The sequence below is a fragment of the Cryptomeria japonica genome, chromosome 10, assembly GCF_030272615.1.
Source record: "Cryptomeria japonica chromosome 10, Sugi_1.0, whole genome shotgun sequence".
Classification (NCBI taxonomy): Eukaryota; Viridiplantae; Streptophyta; class Pinopsida; order Cupressales; family Cupressaceae; genus Cryptomeria; species Cryptomeria japonica.
Window position 1 is genome coordinate 274,924,976 of NC_081414.1, and position 10,169 is coordinate 274,935,144.

Genomic DNA, 10,169 nt, shown 5'->3' on the forward strand with positions numbered 1-10,169 from the left:
AACCTTCAACATGTACAAAGTGTAGTACCCCTCCTTGATCAGTCTCTTTTTGTATGTTTTTGATTGACTTCAGTGAAACATTATTGTATATTGATTCAGATGATATGCGATGTTATTTCATGCTTTATCTGGATTTGTGGTGTATGATTTTGTGTAGTATCTCAGTGCTTATGATTAATGTTATTTTATGGATCATTATCATGGACTAACACTCTTACCCTATATGTGTGATATGTTATTTATGTTTTGCGTGTTTGCATGTGTATGGGATGCGAGGAGATGATTTTCCATCACTCACTCCGGTGAGATAGGGAACACCACGACTCTCCTTCATCGGTGTGCATGTCATGTTTGTCTATATATATATTTGTCTACATGTACGTGTGGTTCTTTGGTGCAGGACATTGCAGGTACAAGTACCAGGTAGGTACAAGGTATCAACTCCACCAGGGTTCACAGGTCTGAGCATGCCTTATATGTCTGATGGGAGTGGAGGAGATAGTTGTTGGACCCTAACTTGACCTACAGTTACACCCGTGTGAGTGTTGTCACTCGGTTGTCTTTCCTGTCTGGCTGGTATGCGAGTCATAGTGCTTTGGTTTGGTCATTTGTGAGTTGTCATTTGATCATTCTTCGTTTTGTGTGCCTTCATTCATCTATATGGTTATTTAATTAAATGGAAGATGCTATCTTATGTTGGCGTAATTAGTTAATTATTATGCTTCGAGATTATTTATTTAATTAAATTAATGATTTGCTAGACTAAATGGTTAAATGGCTTATTTCATTATGTAAAGTTGCATTAATATATTTTGTGGAAGGAAATAAATAATTGCCTAGCCATTTAAATGATACATGCTTATGTTGAAAGAAAGTATTTTGGAAAATAGGAAATAAAATAAAAAGCTTTTCTTTTTACCTTTCTATTTAACTTTTTTATTTTCATTGTTGGAAAAGAATTGTTTTTGGAAAAAGGTAAGTCTAATTGTTTTTACTTTAAAAATATTTAAATCTAATTGGATGGAAAAACTTTCAACCTAGAAAGTTTAGGTTAAAAATTATTTTTCCATATATGCCTGGAAATTCACAGGAAGAGGGGGAAAGAATTTCTGGAGAGAAATTTGGTAAATCATTCTGGAAGGAGAAGCTAGAATTTGATTTGGTTTGCAAGGATTGGGATTCTTCCATCATTTTTCTTGCTAGTTTGCTTCAAGGTTGGATAATCTCTTCTTGGTTTAAATATAATTTGAAATTTTCAGTTTGCTCCCTGTGTGTTGAAATTATGCAAATCTTCCTATAGATTCTTGTGGAATGATTGGAATGGAAGAAAGAGTGTCTATTATTGTTGGTTTTGTGAAATTTATATCCTATGTTTGCATTTAGGAAAGAAATGGTTCATTTCTCTATTTGTTGTATGTTGTGTTCTTGAAAATCAATTTCTTGTTTTACCTCTTCTTTTTGGAAAAGAATGAATTAGATTGGGTTTGTTGGGTGCATCCTAGTATCTAACTTGCCAAGAACTGGTTAGCTATTGCTTCTAGTGTGTTTATTTCATCATTTACCTAGCTGGTAAATATCCCTTTGAATTTTGGATTCGGCACTCTGTGTGTGTGCCCGTGAAATAACCTGGAAATGAATTGTTTCTTGTGTTAAATGATTTTGTGGCTTATTAGTTTTAGAATGCTTTGGAAGCATGTGTTTTTGAATTTTTTTATTGTTTTGGACTTTACCTTACCCCGTGGCGAGCTAGTCCCACCACGCGGGTTGGTAGTGTCTGCTGCGTGCAGGTAGCAGTACTACCGGTTAGCAGTACTGCTACACGGTAGTAGTAGTACTGGTCAGTAGGACTATTACCATTTGGTAGCAATACTACGAGTCGGTAGGACTGCTATGAGTTGGTAGTAGTGCTATCGGTCGATAGGCCCATTACCAGCAGTAGCAGTACTACCGACAGGTAGTGTCTATTGCCTCAGCAACAACACTACTACGGGTTGGCCTTGGCCACCGCTTGACCTTGTACCCTTACCGGTACAAACCAGTTTATGCTACGAAGTTAATTGTTTTTATAAAATGAAATATATTTTAAAGTGGTTCTAGCGTAAATAAAAATGGTGATTTTTCATGTGATTTTTATTATGTAGCTAATAAATTTATCAATGGAAATCAAGGCATGAATTAGTAATGAAAATTGGTTAATTTGGATATATATTCTGAAATGAATTAGGAATTCATGTTTTTATTCGGTTGAGTATTTGATGTGAGTTTTATCCTTGATGGAATCTTGATTTGGAAATTGAATAGATGTGAATGGTAAAAGAGTGGTTTATTTAATTTTCAATCAATGATGTTGCAAGTGCTTATGATGCTGATTTTCTCAAAGATTGTGTGAGTGCGGACTTAGTGAAATTAGTTTTCCTTGCAATAGTTATATTGTGTTATGTTTGGTCTGTGGTTTAGTCATCCTGTGGTGGCGTATTTGGTACCTTTGACCAAGTGATATATGTTGGCTTCGTTGTCTTAACCATGCAATGTCTTTGCCTTATGGTTAGCCAAGAGTCAGTATGTCCTTGTTTGACCACTTGTTTCTGAAAGTGGTATTATGGTTGTCTACTTCGCCATAGGGTCATCGGGGAGTGACCATGTTTGTTTAGTATCCTTTGAGAGAGTGGCTTTTGCTTGGGGGTTGCACCCAAAGTGGTAGGCATTACGACCCAGCGAAAGTCAGATAATAAGTGATAATCTAATTAATTGATTAGGTGGGTAGTTCTCAAACATTAATAAAGATATTGTACCTTGTGCATAGGTGAGTGCTTGTATTGAGGCTCATAATGTATTGAGAAGGCCTGGAATGGAAAACTGACCACCTTGTCTTCGCGAAAGGCTTGTAAGGTCCGCATGAGAGTTGGAACCAGAGGCTCAAGAGAGGTTACCAGGAAAGTGAGCCATGACCTATGGAGGTTGTACCATGGTATCCATCTAAAGCTATGCGATGACACTCTCTCTTTAGGTTCACTTGTGTGTGTGATGTTGGTTCACTTGTGTTTGTGTTATCGAGTCACTTGTGTATTTGTGATGTTGAGTCACCTGGATTATTGTGGAGTCTTTTTGTGTTGTCATGCTGTCGTATTGCTTTGTTGACCATGTCATGCTTTTTCTTGCTTGAGGGTCCTCAGCTATCTCCTAGCACGGTGGGGTGATTTCATTTTGGGAATTACATGGTTGAGTGGTAGTTCCACTTCCCATCGGATGTTCTTGTTTGTACTCTCTTGCGAGGATTGGCTTTGCAGGTGGTTTATGTGGATCATGGCTCATGCTTATCTCATGTTTGGAGATTATTGTTATTTGGAGACCTATGTGGTCATTGTATCATGATCTTTTGTAACCTTGCAATTGGTTAAGTTGTATCTTTATATGTATATTGAGAAGCCATGTATTGGAAAACAATGTAATCCTAAGATTGGGATGTTATTTATCAGTTTTCTTTACGTCATGCGTACATGCCTATTGAAGAGAAATTATATTGTATTCATTCATTCTTTCAATGGTGTAATCTGTTATTGCATATGGCTTCTTTTGATTATTGAGTTAATGATGGATTATTGGATTAACCTTAATTATGGAATTTGTCTTTTGGCTTATTTCTTCATTGGAAACCCTTAAGGAATTCCGGTGTAAGTCTTCCTCTTGTGTTATCGTGCATGTTGTGTGTTATGCACTTATTATGTTTATACTTTAAAAAAAAATATTGTTTCACCCTTGTTGTGGGTTTTCCTTTGAGGTTCCTGGCAGGGCATTATACAAAGGGTGTTTCCAATCACCCATAACCTTCATAAACACTAGATTACTGCATATAACCATACATTTCCAATCTGGACACAAAGGGTTTTGATAGGCTCCCCTAACCTTCAAATTGGGTTTTAAATTGGTTCCCAAAACTAGTAGCATAGGGTTTTTACTAGAACATGATCCTAACCAAAAACTACAGCTAGCCAGACTGGGCCCATGAAAACTACTAGCATCCAGCCTACATGTGGATTTTATAAGGCTCCCACAACCTAAAAATGGGTTTTCCTAGGCTCCCAAAACCCAAAACAAAAGGATTGGGTCATAATCCAGCTAGCCCTAGATAGAACCTAGAGGGCTTTGATAGGCTCCCTCAACCCACAAAAAAAGATGGGAGACTCGAAAAGAATAGACCCCGATCCTTCCATGGAGACACCCATGAGATAAATGATAGGCAACCTCAACCAATAGTAGCAACGGAAAAGCATCTTCCCTCCATCTCCCCACCTCAATAGGACAAGGAAGAAGGCATATCGATAGCCTAGATAATCCTTTCATAGAAAGTTGAAGTCGAACCACTCCCATCCAACAAATCTCCATCTCAAAAGGAAAAAGGGTCACCTTAAACAAACAAGGATGAGAGAAGCCCAAAAGCCTAGACATACCTCTCATAGTCCAACACAAAAGAAGTCCATCCACCTCAATAAGAGAGCAACCTAGCACATAAAAACCCCCAAGAGCCCAAGGACAAAGAGTAGAAAAATCCCTCACCAAAAATGAAACATGAGGAGCATCGAGGGAATCCATAAGAAGTAGAGCTAAAACTTTCTCCCATCCCCCAAAGGGCTCTGAAAACCCCACACACCTCCCAAAGACATTAGGGAAGGGCAAGGAAGGGGAGAAAGAGGGGACAAAACCATCGTAGTCAAAAGCATGGTGACAAATATTAGCCTGCAGGAACCCGCAATGAAAAGAACATGCCAAACCCCTCTCTCAAAGGCAAAGGTCTAAACAAATGTGGGAGAGGAATGGACAAAGTCTTTCTCATGGTAGAGCCCGCACACTATAGGAAAAAATGGTAGAAGAAAGCCAAACCACTGGGGCCGGCATGATAGTGACCACCAACACCAAAACGCTGCCTCTATTGTACAAGAGGTCCCTGATGCCCACAACAACAAGCACAACCATGCCTTCCACCCCTTTGCACCCAAACCTGGTGTTTTTGAAAACACTGACAAAGGTAACCCATGAAATAAGGCATCGAACGTAGGAAAAAAAAAATTGAGAGGTTTGCATCCATGCCATTCACCTCACCATCCTCTTCCTTACCTGACTCCTCAACCGTAGAAACCCCAGCTCTCCCTCCAACTCGCCCATCCTTGCTCATTCTCTTAGATTCTAGGTATTACCTTATATTTTAGTGTTAAGAGTAGGTGTTCATTTTATGAATTTTGGTTAAATCTTGAAAGCTTCACTTTTTAACCTTTAACTAAACTTCTTGTCATGACATGTTGTATGATGAGTCATATCTCCAAACTCTAGTGATTGCTATGAACATATTCAAAAATGAAATGTGTGGTTCAACCTATTATATAAAATATCTTATCGACCAACCATAATTTTATATTCATCGAAACCCATAATGTTTCCATCATATTTATTGATGACATGATGGATATTCATGTTCTCGTAATGTATCCATGATATTTATTAACGACATGATGGAGCACAATGCTTGAGTGACAAATATTTGAGTAGTAAGAAGTGCTTTTCTTTTGTCATTATTTATAGTTATTTTCTTCAATTAATGGTGCATACGTGATATAGAGTATGATGTGTGCTTGACACTTGATTCTTATTGATTTACCTTATATTTTAGTATTAAGAGTAGGTGTTCATTTTATAAATTTTGGTTAAATCTTGAAAGCTTCAGTTTTATACTTTTAACTAAACTTCTTGTCACAAAATGTTGTATGATTAGTTTACCTCTAATCCTTAATTATCGATAAATAAAACATCATCTCATCTCTCATTTTCCCAAATAATTCCATATAAATACTACATAATAACAAAATTGACTACCCAACTAAATATGCCTTTCCCAAACTCTAGTGAATAATATGAACATAGTTCAGAATGAAATGTGTGGTTCAAGTTGTTAAATAAAAAATCTTTTCAACCAAACATACTTTTATATTCATGGAGACCTATAAACCACATCCTATTGACACATCTAAAATCACCATTTTAACCACTTTTGACACCATGATAGGCCTATTGTAACCATAATCACATCATCTTAGCAAAAATTAATTAAAGGAGTTATATTTAATTAATTAACTAATACATATCATCTAACATTCCCTCTATCATCCAATTCTTTAGATAAATTATATATATTTAATTAAACTAGCATCATACATCTACTTTTTCTAATTGATCAATGATTAAATAATCTAATCATTTGATTAATTATCATAAAGTATCAAATCTTATTCTAATACCATACTAATGGGAGAATTATGTAACACTCATAATTCAAAAACAATAAAAAAATAAAGTCACAAATCCAAAGTAAAGTCAACACTGAATCAAGTAGTCATCAAATCATCCAAACCAACCCTAGCTAACCATCTCCAACCACCTTAAATCCAAATTCAAAATTTTTGATCTCAACCATTCATCTAATCATAAATAACTATATCTCTACATCTACCTGTTGGTATTTTGGTATGGTTTTGTCATTGATGTCAACACCTACTGAATACACCTACTTTGGAGATCCAGCAACATTCACTGGCAAACAGTAAACTATGCAACAGTTACTAGTATATGGTTCACTGGCAGGATATATTGTTCACCGGTACCTGCAATGATATGGAAGACACTTGGTAATGTTGAAAATATCATGTGGACACTTTATTTTGAAGAAATAATCATTGGTATATTCATATTTGCATATTTGCTTTTACCGACAAATAGGTCCAGATTATCTAGGGTTACACCGGTAGTTTATCTTTTCCAGATCAGCATGGCACATTATGGAGATGATTTATTATTGTTGTAAATGCATTAAGCCGACATTTTCAATGGGTTATTGCATCGGATATTATATTATTTGTAAATTGTTTTATTGTAATATCTTGTAGAGCTGACCTACTAAAATTGGTCTTAGGGTATGGTATAAATTTAAGATCTTATTTGTAAGATCATGTGTGGAATGCGAAAAAGAATTGTGTGAAGGTATATTCGAGATCAAGCAGAGGTATACACGAAGACATCATTTGAAGGTGAAGTTAGGTTTTTGTAGAAGCATATCAACATTACACCGATACTGAAGGTGATGTTTGTGTTTATGATTGTTGGTTTTTGTATTTGGCATTTCTGTTTTGGCACTTCGATGGTTTTTCCATCTTGTGTTTCCATCAATGCCAAAGGGAGAGATTGTTGGTATTTTGGTATGGTTTTGTCATTGATGTTAACACCTACTAAATACACCTACTTTGGAGATCCAGCAACATTCACTGACAAACAGTAAATTGTGCAACAGTTACTAGTATATGGTTCACTGGTAGGATATATTGTTCACCGGTACCTGGAATGATATGGAAGACACTTGGTAATGTCGAAAACATCATGTGGACACTTTATTTTGAAGAAATAATCATTGGTATATTCATATTTGCATATTTGCTTTTACCGGCAAATAGGTCCAGATTATCTAGGGTTACACCGGCAAGTTTATCTTTTCCAGATCAGCATGGCACGCTATGGAAATGATTTATTATTGTTGTAAATGCATTAAGCCAACATGTTCAATCGGTTATTGCATCGGATATTATATTATTTGTAAATTGTTTTATTGTAATATCTTGTAGAGTCGACCTACTAAAATTGGTCTTAGGGTATGGTATAAATGTAAGATCTTATTTGTAAGATCATGTGTGGAATGCAAAAAAAAATTGTGTGAAGGTATATGCGAGATCAAGCAGAGGTATACACGAAGACATCATTTGAAGGTGAAGTTAGGTTTTTGTAGAAGCATATCAGCATTACACCGGTACTGAATCTAGCATATGAAGATGCTATTTTGTGCAGTACATTCTTATTGGATTTAACCATCCAACTGTAGTCAGTGTGACTCCCATTTGTGATTGAGTAGTGAGCTCTAGGCTATTGGCCTTTCTACATGTGCAGACCCCTTTTTGTACACTTACTATCTGCAGTAGTATCATCTAATTGTGGGTAAGGTTTCCCACCGTGGTTTTTCCCCTTACAGGGTTTCCACGTACAAATATTGGTGTCATGTGTTGTGGATGACTTTGTGTTTATGTTTCATGCATTAATCCTTACCGGTATAGCAATTTACTGTTAACATTGTCTACCGGCATACTTAATTGGTTTACCGGTATTAAGCATTAAGTTGGTTAATAAGATTTTGGTTTGAAGGAAGGGGGCGTGGCACCCCTATCCCTCATAGGACAGGGGTGCGGCCTCCTTTTCCTCTCAGGATAAGGGTATGGTTCCCCTATCCTTACCCTATTTTGGGGCAAGACCCTTTCCTAAGATTGCATTGTAGGTTGTGCAGTGAGCGGGAAAAATTCCTTGATGTCAGCCTGTGATGAAAATTAGTTTCATTAACCCTAATTGACATGTATTTAAGTTGAATTTTCTCTCTCATTTGGATAGGTTGAAAAAGTTGGATGAGTGGGAAGTTTACATGAGATCAAGCATTCAATCTTCAAGCATTCCTTTCTAGCATTGAGCATTCTCAAGTCTCCCTTCAAGGATAGGTGTTGCATTCAAGTCAAGGATTAAACCATTGAAGAGGAGATTTATTCCAGCATTCAATTCCACACAAGCATTCTATCTACAACCTCCCTTGAGGTGATTTATATTATAGTCTTTTAGCTACATTTACTTGCAAGTACTTTCTTTCATTTCTTGGTTAATTCCAAAATTAGGGTTTGACATGAAGGCAAACCCCCAATCCCAACCCATTTTCTTCTCTTTTCTATGTGTAGGTTGCAGGTGCACAGCTGTACTTTTGAATTTGGACTCCATTTGCAGAGGTGGAAAAACCATTTTCGTTTCACAGATTTTTCACAAGATCATGTACATTCCTGCCACGATCTAGACAACTTTTCCTCAAATTCGAGGGGCGGCTTCATCTCGACATATTACTACCAGATCTAGGTGCACATCTTCACCCCATACTCCGATCTTGAGTTATTATTAGTTCTTTGTCACTTTTTCACTTAGTCTCCATACATAATTCAATCAATTCCTTTCCATTTCAAATAGGAAGAGGGGATTAATTTATCATTCCTATTTCATTCAAAATTCAATCTTATCCTTTGGAGGTTGAATCTAGTGAATCCACCCCCACCCTCTTCCAATGTAATTGTGTGAAAAGTGTTTGAAGGGAAATCTGTGGTGAAATTATCATCTCTCCTTGGAGGGAAAGGGTAGTTTTCCTCTTGATCTCTCATTCACACATTTTTTACCCACCATTACATTTTGGTGAACCCGATGTCTTGCATGCTTTCTTTTGAAGAAAATTGCATATTTTTCATTTGCAAGTTTAAATTTTCTGCAAACTTAGTGGTTAAATCATTAAAAACCCTAGTTTTTAAACTGAAAATTGAACATGTGATTTGTAAAAATTGCTTGTGGTTATGTTAGATCTGAAAAATTGTTTTGTTTGTCAAATTCAATTTCCTCATTGTCTTGTTCAATTTGCAAATCAAATTTTTAAAATTAAGCAGATACTTGTTAAAACCCCAATTTTCAAAATTCATCTTGAACTTGTGCAAAAATTGGATTTCCATTTAATTTTCAGATTTTTTATTGTTCTCAGACTTGTTTTCATTCTTACAATTCAAATTTTCAATTCCCCTCCTTTTTCCCAAAATTCAAATTTCAGAATTAAGTGGTTAGGTCATAAAGCCCTAATTTTCAAATTTAATTGGATTTTGTGCAAATTTCAGTTAATTTCATTCAAATTCAGATTTCTAAACATTTTCCAAGATGTCCCTATCTAATAAGTTTGACATTTTTCAAATTTGCAATTCAATTCCTCTTTTTCTTCAAAACCCTAATAGGGTCCTATTTTTGCATTTGAACCTTAATTTCACCCATCTAGAAATCGTAAAATTCATCAATTTTTTGGGGTTAGATTTGAAATCATTGTAATATTCATCCTTGAAAATTTCAAAAAAAGTTGGTTGGACTATATGTATTCCCACCACAATCGTCGACTTTTTTCCTGAAATTTTGAGAGACTGTTATGACTGTATTTAATAGCCTAAATCCAAAAGATTGGTTGATTTTGTCGATTTTTTATCCCTCTAGAATTGGAAATACCTCCAAAATTCAACATTTCA